This window comes from Nicotiana tomentosiformis, chromosome 8 (genome assembly GCF_000390325.3).
Source record: "Nicotiana tomentosiformis chromosome 8, ASM39032v3, whole genome shotgun sequence".
Taxonomy (NCBI): Eukaryota; Viridiplantae; Streptophyta; class Magnoliopsida; order Solanales; family Solanaceae; genus Nicotiana; species Nicotiana tomentosiformis.
In genome coordinates this window covers 57874795-57895867 of record NC_090819.1, presented here as the reverse complement: position 1 = coordinate 57895867, position 21073 = coordinate 57874795, and positions in this window count along the sequence as shown.

Below are 21073 nucleotides of genomic sequence, written 5' to 3'. Positions count from 1 at the left end.
ACCTAGTTGAGTTCATTAGCTCGAGCAAACCTGAAAATCCTCCCTTTTATATAGTCAAATAGGCCTTAGAGCCAAATTCCAACATCTGAAATCCTCTGCCAGGTCTGTTTCCAACGTACGAACACCGTAACCATCACTACACGATGCACCAATACATGATTGCATACCTTTACTGAATTCATACCATGCATCGTGTAACTCACATGACCATAATAACATCCTCTGACAACGATAGTCGAAATCCCACGAATTTGATGCCCACACAAACCTCACGAAGCATATAAGACCCGTTTCAACTCTCGCAATACTGCCACAACAGAAAGGATGTGTAAAAATTCATAACCAACTTTCGAGTCGACAATTCATTGAGTCGCTCCTCCTGACAAGGACCAATACCCCATTATGAACCAAATAACGATATTTGCCTTTTTTTAACATGCCTCATATAATCCGATCGCACTGATTCCAGGTCCAATAATCTCGTCTCACCCAGTATAAGTTGTTCCGGCAATAAGCCACCATAAACACTACCAAAGGTCTCATATGTTGCCACCATGTGCCAACAAGCCACAAAGTCGCATATGATACATAAGGAAAAATGAACTCCGGAAAGAACTACTCAACCCACGTGACTAATTAAACAACCAAAAAGATACTATAAACCTTCCTCAGAAATGAGAAGCAAAACACACAAAAATAGGTACAGGGAACTGTGCTCAACATCTTACTGTTGCGGCGTGCAACCCGATCCAACCATGATACCCGTGGCGGCATGCCCCCCGATCCAAACAATGTACTCGTGCCGGTGTGCCATCGATCCACACATAATAATCTAAAGAAAACACACCTCGGGCCGTAACGCTCATACTCACAAAATGCCCGAATATCAATCATAAGCACGCCAAGTGCATAATACAAATCCTGGGGAGACGGGTAGCGTCATATGCTATAAAACTCAAGCACAACTCAGGTGCAACAAATGACCTGCATCTCGAGAGCCATCTTGCTCATAATACCACAAACTATACGGGATCTCAATACGAGTGCGAATAATCAAACCGCCTCACAACCCACATGGCACAATAAAGACTACGCGAAAGGGCCGACAACAGAAATAACATCCAAGGCCCGAAGACCCCTCCGAACACAGGGCTATGCTGAAATGAACACATCCGGCCTGATATAGAGCCCACATTCACATTTAGATCCATCCACAAACCTCAAGTCGATTCTGATCGTACCGCATTGGGCTAATAACCTTTTAAGGATCCACAACAGCCCTTTTCCCATGACATACAAGAACAACCGTCAAATCCGGAATAAACTTCCACAATTCATAACCAACTGAATAGAGCGCCTTTCAGGCCCAAACTCTCACATTAGCGATAGTACCAAATCCCCATACTTGGTTTCAAATCTTTAATCAATCAAGTGACTACATGTCACACTTATACAATCTTCCTGTGAGATACGCTCCCATGATCTTCCGCACTAGGTAACAAGTCTGCACATCCATACCATCGGCCACACCAATGCTGTAAGGCAAATCAAGAAGCCGCAAATCAGTACACAAAGCCTCTTCCACAGGACACCGATCTCAGGTGACGTTAAAGACAATACCAGCTTACTCTAAACATCTAAATTCTTCTCGGATCATCCGAGCTTGTGATATTCTTGTCAACACCGAACCGCAACCTTGATCCTCAACTTCCAATTACCCATGCCGCTCACTGCACCTAACATGCCAATACGTGAGAGTACCAAAATTCCATAATAACCCCTGATCCCCTAATAGAATAAACACTTCATCATTTAGAAACCTTTTACTTAGATCATTTCAGAAGAACCAATGCAACACGCAACTAAATTCCCAAACCACAGAAAAAATACACCCTCATGTCGTAATCTAAACTGCCATAACTCTCCCGGAAATCCCTTGACACAACAAAGCCATACGAATCGAATACCTCCCATATCAACCAAGTTGTGGTGGCGCTCAAGCCCAAGTGTACAACCACAAACCACATGTATAACTTCACACTGGAGAAACTGGTCACTTCTATAACCGTGCTGATTCAACCATTCCCAACCGAGCCACTTCTTCTACTTCACTCGGGACTTGCCCTAGAAATAATATTAGCTCCATTCAAAATATCATGAACCCAAATCCGTACTCATCCTGAGTGACCTTATTTCACGAGACCACATTGTATCCAAAACCCACGAACCATCTCATACCCTCCTTATGCGCATATTCGCATCTTCAACTAGTATACCCATTCTGAAAATTCCTCTATGAATCCGAAGTTATTTTCTCCCATTCCTCCAATGCCACACCGCAGACCGAAGATAACGTAGAACTCTAAGCCACTTTTTATAATCCACTGCAAAAGCTCAATACTTAACCATACTACTGGCTCGAAATATTTAGGCATCGCACTTTGAATTTTTAAACCCACTAGAACCATTGTTGAGAGTCGCCCACTTTGACTTGTTCCCAATTATGATCAAACTCCAAGGCCCTGCTGGCACATGAACACCCTCTCAAAGAAGCAACAGGCTGAATTCCTTTCCTTGTACATCACATCTACACGAAGCATAAATTCCAAGTCTTTCCAAAGCCCGAACATGAATCGATGAGGCCAATTATAGCACACATTCCTCAAATCCTTGGCTCAAATCACCACTGATGTTCTCTTTCCTTAGTCGTAACAACCCACCAATATACCGATAACTAGAAACCTCACAAGTAGACACCCATGCAATCCAATTGTAGGCAGTGGGGCTCTCCCACTTAAGCTTGAAGCTACCATTATATGACCTTGGAACCTACCAGGATTCCTTCTCCCTTACCGACATGACCTCGCGCAATCAACCCGCCAAATTCCTCGAAATCCTTATGTTAACCATTTCATGAACGCTCTGAATCACTAGCCACATTTACATATTTGACCTCTTATCGAATAGCCAGTAAAATTCTTCGTAGACTCTTCATCAACACCACGCAACAGTTAACTTGCTCGTCGGAAATAACCCACCTGTGAAAATTCCATGCCGACATCTTCCAACCTGCACCGAGTACCATTACTATGAAATCCTTAAACCATCCTGAGGCCTTGCTCATTCACCAGCTGTACAAGCCCGTTCACTCCCTATTGACATCAACTAAACGTGCAATGATACATTCCAATCCAAAGTCATGTTGTATCCTTCTTCATATCAAGCAACTCCTCTCCGTCATGTCCAACCTTCCTCCGTATAGTAGCAAATATTCCAAATTAAGCCCGTGGACCTAGTCACTATCCACCATGAATCCCAAATCACTCTAAACTTTCCTCAAGGTGTGTAGCTATCCTACCGTAGAACCCATATACTACTCTGCCACTCTCCCACTTTGGTCAAACCCTCTCCTTTAAGCAACTATCCGACTCCTGTTTCTCACTCTTGGCCTTCTAGAAATTTAACCACCGCAAGACACCTCCCACATGTCCTTCCTCATCCTTCGCTGCCCAGTTTTTGCCTTAAATCAAAATATATCTCTGTAGCACTTGAACCAATAGATCGCTACAAACTTTAAACCTTTCCGAAGATAATCTTTCTCGAGCCATCAACACTAGAAACACCGATTCAATTCCGAAATTGCTACACCCCGTTATTGCTGACAACCGCTTCTCCGACACCATCTCACAATACCCTGCCCCGAAGGCGAATTGATGAAGGCCATAACATCGGCGAACTTAACACATTCAATCTAGGGTGACGATACCACATCACAGATAAAAATTTCACCATGCTCGAAATACCAAGTCTCGTTACTCCGTCAACCCAAACCTGAACATTCATAGTCCGATTCCCTGTCCTTCACCGGAAATAAAATACTGGATCTCTGAATCATATACTGAGTAAACCTCATTCCAAGTCATTCACTGCTTCGACGCATAGACAAGCATCGTACCGTTACACAAACACGGTGCGATAGCAATGCACGAATCGTCATAACAATCAATGCCAAACCTTAAAATCTTAGGTAATAATTATACTGAGCTGCAACGACCGAACGACCTTCCGCAAGGCGAGGACAATAGCCCAACAAATACGCAGGGAGAAACATCTTGCACCACATCTGTAGTACCATTAAAATTCCTCGATTCCCAATTTATAACAAGCGCTTCACGTCGCATAGGACTGAATAGGAAGGGAACGAAGGCATAAGCCTCAAAGGAATCGAATCGCACGATGAGGAATCAAGAAGGGAAGTGCTCCTAACAGTCCTGTAGTCTCTCGAAGATAAGTACAGACGTCTCTGTATCGATTCGCAAGACTCTACTAGACTCGCTCATGACTCGTGAGACTTAAGTGAACCTAGTACTCTAATACCATGTTGTCACGACCCAAAATCCATTAAAGGTCGTGATGGTGCCGGACACCGCTGTCAGCCAAGCCAAAAATAAATACTTAAATTGGTTCTCATTTTAAATATTTTTTTGAAAATCACATTTCCTTCAATTAAATAGTAAAAGATGAAATTTACAAGATAAATAATAATATTTTTTTTAACAATTTCAGTACAGGACAACCTATAACCACCCTAAAACCCGGTATCACAAGTGCATGAGCCTCAACTAGGAATGTAAAATAAAATACAATATCTGTCCGGAATATAAATTCGGACAGGAGAAATATAAATACTCTGAAGGAGACTCTGCTGGATGCGGACTCGTAACGTGGAATGCAGCTCACCTAATTTCCCGCAATAACCGCGCCTCTGCGCCCACAAGGCCTCTAGACATATATGCACATGCACAAAAATGTGCAGCAAGTGTAGTATGAGTACGTAAATTAACGCGTACCCAGTAAGTATCCCGCATAACCTTGAAGAAGTAGTGACGAGGGGTCGACTTCGACCCTTACTATGGGCTATAAATAAAATGTCGATGATATAATTAAGCATGGATTACGTGGAATGGTGTAAGCTGAATATCATGAAATAAGTAAACAATTCTTTCGTTCATAAGAAATTTCCAAATTTATTTTTGTCATTTAACATTTTTATACCTCGGGCCAATGAAAACAATATCAATAATTATAAATTCCAAAGATATATCATGCGCAAATCATGCCGAGGTCGTACGGCCCGCTCCAACATAAATATTTAAACTGTGCACTGCCGAGGGTCGAACGTCGCGAACCATAGATGCATCTATTTAACCTGCCGAGGCGTTCAGCCCGCTCCATAAAAGAGAAAATACACATTAAACAACCAATTCAAGATTTATTAAGGGGAAAATATTCCAAAATTTCAAATTCTCATTTAACGGTCAAGTAAATGAAGTTTAACCTTTTGAAAGTTCCTTTACCAAGTTTCGATATGATTTAAGCAATTTAAATTAACAAGTAGGATGCAAGCATCACAATTATAACATGATCTGGGTCCTAGACTACCCGGACATAAACATATTAATAGCTACGAATGGACTCTCGTCACCTCATGCGTACATAGCCCCCACAAATAGAAGCACATATTGAATTATTTCACCCATGGAGTTAATTCCCTATTACAAGGTTAGAAAGGAGACTTACTTCGCTCCGAAATTTCATAGCCGGCTCCCAAGCCTTTGCAGCAACTCAAACCAATGCCCATCGCTCCAAAACTAGCCAATAAAGGTGCAAATCCATAAATATATACTCTAATACTCATAATAATTCAATTTAAAACAAATTTCAAACTCCGCTCGAAAAATCGATAAAGCAACTCTCGGGCCCACGTGCCCCGATTCCGAATTGTTTTGGAGTTAACTATTACCCATGACCTCACGAACTCAAATATATAATTTATTTTCAATTCCATGCCCAAATTCGTGGTCAAAATTCAAAAATACCCATTTCTCGATTTTTCTTCAAAATCCCAAATTTCTATAAATTTTCATGCTTGAATCCATGTATAAATCTTGTATTTAACTCACAATACGCAGAAATTACTTACCTTGACATAGATGATGAAAATCCCTCCAGGAAGCTCTCCAAAATCGCCCCAACCAAGTGAAAAATGGGGAAAAAATGAGCCAAGTCTCGTTCTTAAATCAATATGCCCAGCGGTATTTTCGCACATGCGGAACAGTAGCCGCACCTGCCGCGTCGCTTCTGTGACCATGCCTTCGCTTTTGCAGAACTCACCCCAAATACAAGGCCTCACACATGCGGAAAGATCCCCGCTTCTGGGACATCGCAGGTGCGAGCTTCCTTCCTCTCTTGCGCCTTCTTTCGCTTCTGCGCCCCACGCTTCGCTTCTGCGCTTGCGCAGATGCGGCCAAAACTCTGTACCTGCGGTCCTTCCCCTGGCTGACTTGCTCCGCTTCTGCGACCCCTGGGTCGCTTCTGCGGCCCCGCACCTGCGGCCAAAACCTCGCAGGTGACAGCAACTTCAGCATTTCATAAGGCCAAATTCGATCCGTTAACCATACGGAATCCACCCGAGGCCCCCGGGACGTTAACCAATTATACCAACATGTCCCAAAACACATTACGAACTTAGTCGAGGCCTCAAATCACGCCAAACAACATAGAAACTACGAATCACCCTCCAATTCAAACCTAATGAACTTTGAAGCTTCAAACTTTTACCTTCGATGCCAAAACCTATCAAATCACGTCCGATTGACCTCAAATTTTGCACACAAGTCATAATTAACATTACAGACCTACTTCAACTTTCGGAATCAGAATCCGACCCCGATATCAAAAAGTACACTCCCCGGTCAAACTCTCCAAAACCCTTCAAATTTCTAACTTTCGCCAAATGACTCTGAAATGACTTACGGACCTCTAAATCCACTTTCGGACGCGCTCCCAATACCAGAATCACCATACAGAGCTATTCCCAGACTCAAAATCCCAAACGAACATCGATAGCATTGAAATGCGCTCCAACCCAAATTTATGAAATCCTTCCAAAATGCCAACTTCCATAATAGGCGCCGAAATGCTCCCAGGTCATCAAAAACCCGATTCAGACATACGACTAAGTCCAAAATCATCATACGAACTTGTTGGAACCTTCTAATCCAAATTTTGAGGTCGATTACTCAAAAATCAAACCTTACTCTATTCTTCCAACTTATGGCTTCCGAAATTAGAATTGTCTTTTCAAATCAACTCCGAACTTCCCGAAATTCATTTCCGACCATGTGCACAAGTCATAATACCTGAAGTTAAGCTACTCAAGGCCTCAAACCACCGAACGATGTGTTAGAGCTCAAAACGACCGGTCGGGTCATTACAACATGCATTAAAAAATATTCATTAGAAAATTACATACTGCAGGACAAAAACATTAGCACATTCATCCTGAAGTTTTAGCAAATGAACTAAACAACTTCAACATTTTGCCACTGAAGTTTCGGAAAAATCTCATGACAAAACTATAATGTTTTCCATAATACTACAAGACTTCAGCATTGTTGGTATGAAATTTTAGCAAATGAATTAATTAACGTCAGCATCCATTATCATGCATTTTTAGCTTCAACGTGAAACAACTTTACGCTAAATTAGGTTTAACGTGAAAAATCTTCATGCTATAGTAGCATGAAATATTAGCTTGTATTTGATTGAAATTTTGAATTCAACGTGAAAAAACTTTATTCTATATCTTTCATGCAAAGTTTTTGAAGATCTATAAGTGAAAACTTTATGTTTCATCCGTCAAACAACTTCATGCAAGTGTGATTAAATTAGCATAAGTGAAAAAATCTATATGTGTTGATAGAATTAAAACATAAAAAGTATGATGAATTACGAAAATAATTGCAGAAACATATATCATGAAGATCAATCAGTTTCAAAAACTAATTTGAATTCTGAAGATGAATTGCAATACTTACAATGTATTTTGTTATTTTGAATTCGGAATTTGAATGTGGTTCAACTTTCTGGTTATGACAGAGATCGTGATTATGGCAGATGTGAGAAGAGATCTGAGGAGGGACAGAATGATGGAGGACAACGGTAAAGCGATTAATGCGTGATTCATCTTTTATATCTTTTGTCAGGGGTATAATTATCATATTATTACGGACTTTTTGTCAGCTGGCTACCAAATCAATAATTTTTAAAAATATGGTATAAGTTAAAAGGTGGCACAAATATAGGATACGACTGCAAATCCCTCTCATATTTCTCTCTCTATACTTCTTTGTCATACTCCTTGAAAAGCCTTGCCCTTGAAGCATGCATCGCCATTCGCTCCATTATAATTGGCATAAGCTCTTCAAAGGTCAAATAATCTTAAACAAACTGATTTAGTTTGATCTGAATCTGGGAAAAAGGACCGCCTATATAACCAGTGTGCTTTTCAGTTACAAGTTAATTAGTTAATTACTCCTTTTTATATTCCATAACTGAAATCCTCTTATAATTGAGTAGTAATACTTTTTTATATATTTCATAACTGAAATCTCTCTGTAAACCTCATTTGTTTTCCTTTAGTTCACTTTCCTAGGCAGTAAATAAGTTATTAAAATGAGAAAAAAAATCTAAAAATAGGAGAAAAAAGATAAATAGAATCCCTGGCCAAAGAGAGGTGCCAAGTCATCTTTCTTATTCCCTCATATATATACTTGGTACTCCGAAAGAGAATTCAATACTTGGTACAAACTGATTTAGTTTGTATATATATATATATATATATATATATATATATATATATATATATATATATATATATATATAAGAGAGAGAGAGAGAGAGAGAGATTGGGTACCAAGTATTGAATTCTCTTTCGGAGTACCTTCTAATTATCAACACTTCCAATAGGTTAGGCATCCCGGTGTCATTGCGAAACACATCTAAAGTTCTAAAGTATCATTTTACTGTGCGCATGCTGACGATTCTTCCATAAATTACAAGAATCAAAAGGAAGAATTAGAAAGCTTAACCAAGATTATGCAAGGCTTAATATTTGTAACTTGACTTGTTCCCCTTCCCTAGTTACTAGGAATTGGAATCAAGGGTCAACGTACCTTATCAAAAAAGAGGGTCAAATAACTGCCACCCAAAACCAGAGGCTTTTCTATAGAGGTTCATGCAATTCCTATATTGTGTAGAACTAAGAGTATCAAAGAAAAGTGTGGAATAAGAATTTTTAGTTGTGTGAAACATAAAAATGAAAGCAAAAGCACATCCTTGGCACAGAAAACCAGGCTGTATATACTCAAGGAAAGAACGTCTGCAGGACATCAAACTCAAGTTTCTAGCAAAAAAGCTAATAATTCAGATACTTGCATTGCAGATTACAGCATGATGTTATACACCTAAAATAATTGACAATTCTCCTATACTGATGGATTGAAGCACTAAAATATGAACAAGCAAGAGAAACTTCAATACAGTAATCTAAAAGAACTACTCCACACATTCATAAGAAAGTGCACCATTTCTAATTTGGCCTCCAATGATTGCCTTTTTCAATGATAAATATTCTGCATTTCACACCCAAGGAACTAAGAAGTATGCTAAAAATTGCCAAAAGGGAATCTTCAATGCTAGTAAAGGAGAAGGCCCAGCAACCTCCTTCAACGATATAAAGCATAATTCATATGTTAGGTCTCTTATTCTCCAGAAATATCCTTCTCTACAATCTAAGGAAATATACTGAAGTCAAGAAGGATGTCTCAAGCAACTAACAAGCAAAATGAAGCAACTGTAAGTGCAAAAAGATTGGGCTCATGTATGTTCATCAAGGCATAACAATGAATCTATCTACTTGATAATATCAATGATATACAAATCAGTCAAATCTTGTTACAGGATGAAGTACAAAAACAAAATTGAGATCATCTAAAAATTGCATATTGAACATACTGTTTTACAATTGTTATCTCTTCATAAACAAGTGAATTGAAAATGAAATAAAGTATGAGGAGTGTAAGTCCTCAAAGATACTTACAGGGGCATCAACTCAAAGGACTAAGCCTTGTACTACTGCTAGTGGCATACGCAGAACTTCTTACAAGTGGTGTCACATTAAATAAATGAACACATAAATAAATTGTTATAATAAGATCATATAAACAAAAAGTAATTTAAATGCCTTAATGTAATTTCCATTAACGTTCAATAAGAAGAAAAACAGGGGGGGGGGGGGGGGGGTTAGAAAAAACAAGAAAGCAATAAATAAAGCCAAACCTTTGTCACAAGCAAGAAAGGATGATAGTACTAGCAATATTGTTGATATATTGAGTAATTTGCTATAGAAGGGGAAAAAAAAGAAGCCCAACGATATTGGCTAGGGGAATCGATCTTGCCACCTCCCTGATAAAATGTAGCTTCCTTTCTGCTGCACCAGAGGAATGTGTTCTGCAAGTGGTGTCATCCATTTATATTTATAATGTTTTTAAAGTTAACATATCATTTTTAAACATATAATTTGTTAAATATTTCGACGAAGCGGTGTCACGTGACACCGCTTTACCCTGGTCAATCCGCCCCTGACTACTGCAGGCTTGGAAGACTGATGCTCCGTGAAATTAAAAGCTTTTGGAGAATCAGATAAATGAACTCCTCTTTGAGAGACCAAAAACCCCAAGAACTTGCCGGAACTAACTCCGAAGGCGCACTTCTTCGGGTTGAGCTTCATGTTGTATTTTCTCAGATTGTTAAATATTTCTTGAGATGTTTCAAATGATCTCATGTATTAAGAGACTTAACTAATATGTCTTCAATATAAACCTCCATCGTCTTACATATCTGTATTCAAATATTTTATTAACAAGCCTCTGATAAGTGGCTACGGCATTCTAAAGCCCAAAAGGCATTACATTATTGCAATATGTGCCAAAATTTGTGATAAATAAGGTCTTTTCCTGACTTTCCGGGTGCATCCTAATTTGATTATACTCGGAATAAGCATCAAGAAAACTCATTAACTCATGCTCAACTGTAGTATCAATCATTTGATCAATGTTTGGCAACAGGAAAGAGTCTTTAGGGCATGTCTTATTTAAATCTTTATAATCTACACACATTTTATATTTATTATTCTTTTTAGGCACTACCACGACGTTAGCTAGCCAATCGAGGCAAATCACCTCCCGAACTGAACCTATATTTAATAATTGGGTTACCTATTCCTTGACAAACCTGTTTTTGACCTCTGCTATCGGTCATTTCTTCTGCCTTACTGGTGGGAAGTTAGGATCCAAACTCATCTTGTGGACAACTACTTCCAACGGAATACCTGTCATTTCTGAATGCGGCCATGCAAAACAATCAATGTTAGTTTTAGAAAATACATAATTTTAATTCTGAGTTCGGGACTTAACCCCGTTCCTAAATAAAATTCTTTCTAAGAACTCCTCGAACAAGGCCACTTGTTCGAGCTCTTCTGCGGTTGATTTGGTCGCATTCGTTTTCTTCGGTACCTGAAAAGACCTCGGCACTATCACGACTCAAATTTTTCTTATAGGCCGTGATGGCGCCTAACGTCACCGTTAGGCAAGCCTACGATGAATTTACTTCGCGATTTCTTCTTTTAAACAATTTTCAAGTAATTAAATCCCATTCGTTTAGAAATTTGAGAAATAGAGAGTCAAATGATTAAAATGAAAACATCTAAATGCGAGCATCAGTATGTAAATACCCCAAAACCATAAAGTCTATTAGAGTGTGTGCCAAGATCTGGTGTCACAAGTATATAAGCAAGTAGTAGAATATACAAAACTCTAACTACTGTCCGAAATAAAGTAGATAGAATATGAATACAAAGAGAGACTCTAGGGGATGTAGAACGGCTCGGGAAGCATCTCACCACTAGGCCTTGGGATATCTGGGACGCGCGCTGGTAGGACTGCCAGATGCACCTGCCTCAGATCCTGCACGATTAGTACTGAAGTGTAGCGTGAGTACATAAAATGTAACGACCCGACCGGTCGTTTTGAGCTCTAGCGCGTCGTTCGGCAGTTTTAGGCCTTAAGTAGTTTCACTTCACGTATTATGACTTGCACGTATGGTCAGAATTGAATTTCGGGAAGTTCGGAGTTAGTTTGAGAAGAAAATTCCAATTTCGGAAGCTTTAAGTTGGAAGAATTAACCAAGGTTTGATTTTTGAGTAAATGACCTCAGAATTGCGATTGGAAGGTTCCAACAGGTTTGTATGATGATTTTGGACTTGGCCGTATGTCCGGATCGGGTTTTGGATTACCCAGGAGCGTTTCGGCTCCTATTATGGAAGGTTGGTGTTTTGGAAGAATTTCATAAATTTGGGTTGAAGTGCATTTCAATATTATTGATGTCTGTTTTGGATTCCGAGTTTGGGAATAGCTCCGTATGGTAATTCTTGTATTGGGAGCGCATCTGGATGTGGATTTGGAGGTCCGTAGGTCATTTCGGAGTCATTTGGCGAAAGTTAGAAATTTGAAGGTTTTTGAGAAGTTAGACCGGGAGTGGACTTTTTGATATCGGGGTCGGATTCCAATTTCGGAAGTGGGAGTAGGTCCGTAATGTCAATTATGATTTGTGTGCAAAATTTGAGGTCAATCAGACGTGATTTGATAGGTTTCGGTATCGATTGTAGAAGTTGAAGTTTCAAAGTTCATTAAGTTTGAATTGGAGGGTGATTCATGTTTTTAGTGTTGTATGATATGATTTAAAGGTTGGACTAAGTTTGTATGATGTTTTAGGACGTGTTGGTATCATTGGTTGAGGTCCCGAGGGCCTCGGGTGAATTTCGGATGATAAACGGATCGAGTTTGGGTTTAGAAGAATGTTGGAGTTTCTGTCATCTGGTGTAACCGCACCCGCGAGGTTTTGGCCGCAGGTGCGGAGCCGCAAAAGCATCCAGGGGGTCGCAGAAGCGGTAGCTGGGCTGAGGGGGAAGGCTGCAGAAGCGGCATGTCTGTGTGCAGAAGCGCTTGTTGCCCGCAGAAGCGGGAGCGCAGGTGCGCTACCTTGGGCGCAGAAGCGAGGGATGTTGGTTTGAGCTGGAGCCGCATCTGCGATGGAACTTCCGCAGATGCGGAGCCGCAGGAGCGGCTAGAAGGCCACAGAAGCGGAAGGTCGTCTGGGCCGAAGGTTTTTATTAAAAACGGGATTTGACCCATTTTTCTCCCATTGTTTTCACTTGGTTGGGCGATTTTTGGGGAGCTTCAAGGGGAGATTTTCATCATCTATATCAAGGTTAGTGATTCCCACATATTGCAAGTTAAATACTTGGTTTAAATTTGGATTTAAGCATGGAAAGTTGTAGAAATTTGGGATTTTGGTAGTAAACCTAGAAATTGGTATTTTTGGATTTTTGACCACTAACTTGGGCATGGAATTGAGAATAAATCATATATTTGAGTTCGTAATGTTATGGGAAATGTTTATCTTCAAAAAATTTTGGAATCTGGGCACGTGGGCCAGAGGGTTGCTTTATCGGCTTTTCGAGCGGAGTTGGGAATTTGTCTAAATTGATTTGTTATGAGTATTAGAGTATATTCTTATTGGTTTGCACATTGTTTGACTAGTTTTGGAGCGACGGGCATCGGTTTGAGGTGTTAGAGGGCTTTGGAGCCGGTTATGGAATTTCGGAGCGAGGTAAGTCTCCTGTCTAACTCTGTGAGGGAAAAATTACCCCTAGGTGTTGTATATTGATGTGTGCTACTTGTTGTGGGGGCTACTTATACGCGAGGTGACGAGAGCCCATATGTAGCTACATTCATGTTATTGTCCGTGTAGGCTTAGGTTCACATCATGCTATAGCTGTACTATTTAAGCAGTCTCTCGTCAATTAAATTCCTCTATTTTACATTACTACTTGAGACTAGACTTGCTATTATAGAGACTTCACGAGTTCATGATTAGTCACTAAATAAATTTACTCCTCTTACGACATGTTTTCGTGATACACATGTTTCATTGAAAGGTTTTTGTTAAAGAAATTACAACTCATATGTTTATTCGTGAGTGGGGTCAAGGACCCGTCAAAGCTCCTTATTCTAATAGGATCGGGCCGATCACCTCGGCAGGATTATGTACTTCTTATTCTAATGGGATCGCGCCGTTCGCCTCGGCAGAATTTATGTACCACACTCTCATGGGAGCGGGCCGTTCGCCTCGGCAGTTTAATAGATGCATCTATGGTTCGTGCCGTTCGACCCTCGCAGTGCACAGTTTATTATTTATGTTGGATCGGATCGTACGCCTCGCCATTTCTATAAAAATATCCTCATGGAATCGTGCGTAATATTTGGCAAGAAGCCAGAGTACCTGTGAGTCTTTCCCTAGTCTTTCCTTTATTCGAATTATAACAACCTATTTGGTGAGGTCCATTATATATATATATATATATATATATATATATGTGTGTGTGTGTGTGTGTGTGTGTGTGCGCGCGCGCGCTCCAGCTGAGGAGAAATTGCTAATTAAGGGCTTGAGTTTATTGTACGGAGGATAATTGTACCACAGATTTACAGTTGATTATTTTATTTATTTACTTTGCCTCATATTTGTTCACCTCCTTACTGTACCTGATATTATTGGACCACTAGTGAGTGTCAATGTCGACCTCTCGTCACTACTCCTCCGAGGTTAGGCTAGATACTTATTGGGTACATGTGAATTTATTTACCTATACTACACTTGATGCACATTTTTGTGCAGGTATTTTTCTGTCCGGTGGTCCTTCGGGCATGGAGGCACGGATGATGTGGGGACTTGCCGCGAGCTGCATTATAGGTTACGATCCGCAACCAGCAGAGTCTTCTCCAGGGTTATTTGTATTTTTTCTATCTAATTTGTATTCCGGACAGATGCTGTATTTTATTTTACTTCCTTGATGATGCCCATGCACTTGTGACACCGGGTTTTGGGGGTACTTATGAGTTGTTCAGTATTGTAAATGGGGAAAATATTATTATTTACTCTGCAAATATTATTTCTGATTATTTAATTGAAGGAAAATTTTGATTTCAAAATACTAAAATGAATAATCGAGTTAATCAACTATTGTTGGCTTGCCTGGCAGCGGTGTTAGGCGCCATCACGGCCATTAATGGATTTTGGTTCGTGACAACATGGTATCAGAGCACTAGGTTCACTTAGGTCTCATGAGTCATGAGCAAACCTAGTAGAGTCTTGCGGATCAGTGAGGAGACGTATGTATTTATCTTCGAGAGGCTACAAGGCTGTTAGGAGCACTTCCCTTCTTGATTCCCCATCGTGCGATTTGATTCCTTTGAGGCTTATGACTTTATTCCCTTCCTATTCAATCTTATGCGACGTGAAGCGCTTGTTATAAATTTTGAATCGAGGAATTTTAATGGTGATGCAGATGTGGTGCGGGATGTTTCTCCTTGCATATTTGAATGGGCTATTATCGTCACCTTGCGGAAGGTCGTTTTGTCATTTCAGCTCAGTATTAGTATTGCCTATGGTTTGAGATTTGGCACTAATTATTATGATGATTCATGCGTTGCTATCACATAGTGTTGGTGTAATGGTAGGGTGCTTATCTATGGATCGCGGCAGTAAATGACTTGATAGAAAGTCTTCTCATTTTACGGCTTAGAGGTTCAGCATTTAGTTCTGGCAGATGAGACGCAATCGGACTACGAACGTTCAGGTTTGGTTTGATGGAGTAACGAGACTTGGTATTTTGAGCGCGGTGGAATTCTCATCTGTGATGTGGTGTCGTTGTCCTTGATTGGATGCGTTAAGTTCGCCGGTGTTGTGGTCTTCTTCAATTCGCCTTCGGGCCGGGGTATTGTGAAATGGTGCCAGAGAAGCGGTTGTCGGAAATAATGGGGCGTAGTGATTTCAGAATCGAATGGTGTTTCTAGTGTGATGGCTCGAGAAAGATGATCTTCGGAAAGGTTTAAAGTTGGTAGCGATCGATTGGTTCAAGTGCTACAGAGATAGATTTTGATTTAAGGCAACAACTGGGTAGCGAAGGATGAGGAAGGACATGTGGGAGGTGTCTTGCGGTGGTTAAATTTCTAGGAGGCCAAATATGAGAAGCAGAAGTCGAGTAGTTTCTTAAAGGAGAGGGTTTAACCAAAGTGGGAGAGTGGCAGAGTAATATATGGGGTCCGTGGTAGGATGGCCACGTGCCTTGAGGAAAGTTTGGAGCCATTTGGAAATTCATAGTGGGCAGAGACTAGGTCCACGAATTTTATTTGGATGCAACATGACTTTGAGCTTGGGATGCATTGTTGGACTTTTAGCTGACGTCAATGGGGAAGAAGGAATCTCGGTGGGTCCCAGGGTTATGTAATTGTAGCTTCAAGCTAAGTGGGAGAGCCCCAACGTCTATGATTGGATTGCGTGGTTGTCTACTTGTGCGATTTCTAGTCATCAGTGTATTGGTGGGTTTTTACGACTAAGGAAAGAAAACATCGGTGGTAATTTGAGAAAAAGGATTTGAGGAATGTGTGCTATATTTGGCCTTATTGGTTCATGTTCAGGTTTTGGTAAGACTCAGAGTCTATGCTTCGTGTGGATATGATGTACAAGGGAAGGAATTCAGCCGGTTGCTTCTTTGAGAGGGTGTTTATGTGCTAGCAGGGCCTTGGGGTTTGATTATATTCGGGAACAAGTCAGAGTGGGTGACTCTCAACAACGGTCCTAGTGGATTCAAAAGTTAAAGTGCGGTTCCTAAGGATTTCGAGTCCGCAGTATGGTTAAGTATCGAGCTTTAGAAGCGGATTATGAAAGTGGCTTGGAGTGTTCTACGCTATCTTCGGTCTGTGGTGTGGCATTGGAGTAATGGGAGAAAATAACTTCGGATTCATAGAGGGATTTTCAGAATGGGTGTACCAGTTAAAGATGCGAATATGCGCATAAGAAGGGTATGAGATGGTTCGTGGGTTTTGGAGACAACATGGTCTCGTGAAATAAGGTCACTCAGGATGAGTGCGGATTTGGATTCATGATGTTCTGAATGGAGCTATTAGTTATCCTAAGGCAAGTCCAGAGTAAATTAGAAGAAGTCGGATCGATTAGCAATGGTTGAATTGGCATGATAGGCGACCCTGAAGTCGCAGAACACCATCCTCACCGATAGTAACCTCCTTGGCAACACCCTGTAGTATCGTCTCTCAGAGAACTAACAAGCGCGAAATATCAAACTGGCGAGCCTTGATCTGCTCGAATAGTGAATACTAAGCGACGACGCATGCAAGAAGTCGGCTGGGCTCTGAAATATCCAACCTCACAAGTCTGTTAGCCAATGGCTGAATGTCTAAAGCTAGTGGCCTCTCCTTCGCTGAAATGAATGCCAAATTACCCATACTCTCCGCCTTTCTGCTCAAGGCATCTGCAACTACATTCGCCATGCCCGAATGATAAAGGATGGTAATATCATAATCCTTCAGTAACTTAAGCCACCTGCGCTACCTCAAATTGATATCCCTCTGCTTGAACAAATGTTACATGCTGCGATGGTCGGTGTAAACCTCACAGGACACCCCATAAAGATAATGCCTTTAGATCTTAAGAGCATGAAGAATCGCGGCCAACTCCAAATCGTGTACAGGGTAATTCTTCTCATGGGGCTTCAACTGACGTGAAGCATATGCAATAACTCGCCCTCCTGCATCAATACATAACCCAAATCAACGCGTGATGTGTCACAATACACAGTATACATTCCTGAACCGTAAGGCAGCACTAACACTGGTGCTGAAGTCAATACGGTCTTGAGATTTTGAAATCTTGCTTTGCAATCATCGCACCATCGGAACAGAGCACCCTCCTGGGTCAATCAAGTCAAAGGTGCTGCAATAGATGAGAAGCCCTTCACAAACCGATGATAATAGCCTATTAACCCAGGAAGCTCCTAATCTCAGTCGTTGTGGTAGGACGAGGCCCACTCTGAACTACCTCGATCTTCTTGGGATCAACCTTAATACCCTCGCCTGATACAACATGTCCCAAAAATGCCACAAAATCTAGCCAGAACTCACACTTGGAGAACTTAGCATATAGCTTCTGTTCCTGCAAGGTCTAAAGCACCACTCTCAGATGCTGCTCTTGCTCCTCCATGCTACGCGAGTAGATCAAAATGTCATCAATGAAGGCAATGACAAACGAATCAATATACGGCCTGAACACCCTGTTTATCAAATCCATAAATGCCGTTGGGGCTTTAGTCAAGCCAAAAGACATCACTAAAAACTCATAATGGCCATATCTAGTTCGGAAAGCCGTCTTCGGGACATCGAAATCCCGAATCTTCAGCTGATGGTACCCCGATCTCAAGTCGATCTTAGAGAACACCCTAGCACCCTGCAACTGGCCAAACAAGTCATCAATACACAGCAACGGGTACTTGTTCTTAATGGTAACTTTGTTCAACACGCGGTAATCAATGCACATCCGCATAGTCCCATCTTTCTTCTTCACAAATAACACTGGTGCACCCCAAGGCGATACACTCGTTCTGACGAACCCTTTTTCTAGCAACTCCTCAAGTTCTCCTTCAACTCCTACAACTCTCTCGGAGCCATGCGGTATGGTGGATTAGATATAGGCTGGGTACCTGGAGCCAAATCTATACAGGAATCGATATCGCGATCTGGTGGCGTGCCTGGAAGATCAGAAGGAAACACATCGGAGAACTCTCGGACCACGAGCACTGAATCAATCACCGGAGTCTCTGTGATAGTATCCCAAACATGGGCTGGATAAGCCAAGAATCCCTTCTCGACCATGTGTCGAGCCCTCAGAAAAGAAATAACCCGACTAGGTGCACTGATAGACGAACCCTTCCACTCCAATCTAGGCAACTCTGGCATCACCAAGGTAACAGTATTGGCATGGAAATCAAGGATGGCGTGATATGGAGATAACTAATCCATGCCCAGGATGACCTCAAATTCGGTCATATCAAGCAACAAAAGATCCGCTCTAGTCTCATAACCATAGAATGTAACAATGCAGGACCAATAGATCTGATTCATAACCACAGGATCGCCCACTGGTGTGGACACATAAACAAGAGTACCCAAGGACTCACGAGGAACTCCCAAGATATGAGCAAACAGGGATACAACATACGAATAGGTAGACCCTGGATCAAATAGTACCAAAACATCCTTACCGCAGACAGAAATAATACATGTGATCACGGCATCTGAGGCCACTGCATCTGGTCTGGCCAGAAAATCATAGAATCTAGCTAGAGCACCTCCTGACTAGCCTCATTCTCTCTGACCTCCACCTCTAGGACGACCCCTACCCACCTGCCCTCCGCCTCTGGGCGGCCGGACGGCTGGTGGGGCAGCTGGTGCTGGAATAATAGGCTGCTGACCCTGCTGTACTGCCTTGCTCCGAAGCCTGGGGCAAAACCTCTGCACATGTTACAACCCACATTCACGTACGTTAGATCACATCGTAATTTAGTCGACGTAAATCGAAGAAGAGATTATCTTTGAGATGATAAGAAGTTAATCCTATTAGTCTTAAACGATACATGGGTGTATAAGAGTGGTTAACAAGTATTTGAAGTTAAAGGAATCAAGGATGTTATAACCCGTATTTTCGGGTAACACTAGAGGTGATTAATTGTCCCAAGAGGTCATGTTTTAATGTATTTGAATCATATAATATCCGTATCATAAGTCTTGAAGTCAAGCGAGTTATGAAACAAAAGTCGATAAAAGTTGTCGCAATTTATGTTTATAATTTTACTTAAACTTTAGGTCAAATGTTACTACATTTTTCTCCCAATGTACTTGGAATTATGGGGTGATATACCTATCAAATTTAAGATCTATGAGTCTAGTTTCCAAAATATTAAACCGTTTGTCAATACAATCTCGGAATAGAGAGATATTCGCGTTTTTGCGAGAGTGCGCCAAACAGCTCTCTATGGGGCCCACATAGGCGGTTTAAGACATATGGATATATATATGATACCTCAACCCCGTTTTAAGTCATTATTTTTCAGTATATTCAGACTTAGAACCCTAAAAACAGTTTCTCAAGGTTCTCTTATGATCCAAGACCCAAACAAAGGGCAAACAACACAAATCAAATGTCGGGAATCCCGTGGCGCTAGTAAGTTTCTTGTTCTTCTTGTTGTTGCTGATTTTTGTATTGTTCCAGCTCGTGTGGGAGGTTGTTTTAAGTGTTTTATGTTCTGTAAATACACCTTAAAGTTTTTAATATCAACCCTAGGTGATTTCAAGTCTTCTAAAGTAATTCTAGTGCCGAAAAACCCGAATTAATTGCTAGTTTCGCTTCCTTGTTCTTGTGGCAGAATTGGAGGGATATTTCGTGGAAAATTAAGGTCAAATTGGAGTTGTTCTTTCTGTTTAAAGGTAAGGAACCTCTTACTCTATATATATTTAAGATTATCCAAGTTGCGGCTAAGTCGTTGAAGCTAGAACTTGTGAAATATATATCGAAAGGCTTGGTAGTAATGTTGTTGGTTGGTGGACTATTTTGGAGGCTCAATATGATTATTAATGATGTTGTTTGGGCTGTTTGGTGATTGTATTGACTTGTGGGAAGTCATATAAATAGGGGAGGTACTGTCCGTTTCATCGTAAAATAGGTTGCGGTCGATACATAATAGTTACGACGCTTAAACGATAATGATAGTGTCATTTGTCTTATTGTAGACTAAGGAGTCGTGACATTTGCATAGCTTGAGGTTGGGCAGTATATACAAGGTATGTGAGGCTATCCCCTTCATTCTTTTGCATGACTCCGATTGTACATAATGTAATGAATGAGCTCCCAAAGATACTCTACTCTTAGAAGCTAGCAGTACTTACATTGCTGCCCTTCTTATGAAACGATTTATATTGATGTTACTTCTCTTATTCGTATATTATAAATGTTGTTGGTAGTTCCTGATTCTTATAAGATTCTTGATGAAGATTTAATCCTAATAACGTGTACGAAGGATACCGACCTTACGTCACTCCCAAAGGTTCAAAATGTAATTCCAATGAGTCCAGCATGCATCATATATATGTATCTATTTTACTCTACCGAGCCGCGCTATAGTCGGCCGGGTACGACACCTATTGTGCAACCACTGATCAGTTGGGTTTTACCGAGCTCCACGTGGCTGGGTACGATTCTACCG